Below are 927 nucleotides of genomic sequence, written 5' to 3' on the forward strand. Positions count from 1 at the left end.
AAAGGGAAAGTGGAAACCGAATTAAGATCAAGAAGGGGAAAGCAAAACAAGAAATAAATAAAAATAACCTTATCCCCTCTTTCTGAGAGGAAGAGATGAGAGGGGGAGAAAAGGAGAAGAGCAAGAGACGTTATAAAGAGGGGAGAGGGGAGGACAAAGGAGAACGAGAGAAGGGGAAAGGTGAGGGGACCAGATTAATCGGGGAGAAGAGAAAAAAGGGAAGAGAGGAGGAGGAAGAGAAGCGAAGAGCGAAAAGACAAAGTGAAAAGAGATGAAAGTCCAGGGGCTAGAAACGAAGGCCGAAAAGTGAAAGGTCGAAAGGCGAAAATCGGAAGACGAAAGGCGGAAGAGGAAGACAAAAGGCAAAAAGTGAATAACGAAAGGGGAGAAGCAAAAGGCGAGAGGGAAATACCGGAAAGAGAGAAGGGCGAAAGGCAAAGTGCAAAACGCGAAAAAAACGAAGGAGGAAGCAGAAGGAGGAGGCAGGAGGAGGAAGCAGAAGGAAGAGGCAGAAGGCGGAGGCAGAAGGAGGAGGCAGAAGGAGGAGGCAGAAGGAGGAAGCAGAAGGAAGGCAGAAGGAGGAGGCAGAAGGAGGAGGCAGAAGGAGGAAGCAGGAGGAGGAGGCAGGAGGAGGAAGCAGAAGGAGGAAGCAGGAGGAGGAAGCAGAAGGAGGAGGCAGAAGGAGGAAGCAGAAGGAGGAGGCAGAAGGAGGAGGCAGAAGGAGGAAGCAGAAGGAGGAAGCAGAAGGAGGAAGCAGAAGGAGGAGGCAGAAGGAGGAGGCAGAGGAGGAGGCAGGAGGAGGAGGGGGTCGCGGGCGGAGACTAACCAAGGGGCGAGCATTGATGGAGAAGACGGTGGTTACGGAAGGTTGTGACCAATCGATCGCTCGCCGGGAACCCTTGTTTAACCTCACACCCTCGTCACGAG

General features: G+C 52.5%; 1 long non-coding RNA gene across 1 annotated transcript in view; it reads left to right on the top strand.

Moving 5' to 3' along the window:
- Nucleotides 1-927, top strand: part of LOC119587130 — a 132,841-nt gene that overhangs the window by 64,189 nt on the left and 67,725 nt on the right. The gene's annotated exons all lie outside the window — the stretch shown is intronic.

This window comes from Penaeus monodon, chromosome 22, assembly GCF_015228065.2.
Source record: "Penaeus monodon isolate SGIC_2016 chromosome 22, NSTDA_Pmon_1, whole genome shotgun sequence".
Classification (NCBI taxonomy): Eukaryota; Metazoa; Arthropoda; class Malacostraca; order Decapoda; family Penaeidae; genus Penaeus; species Penaeus monodon.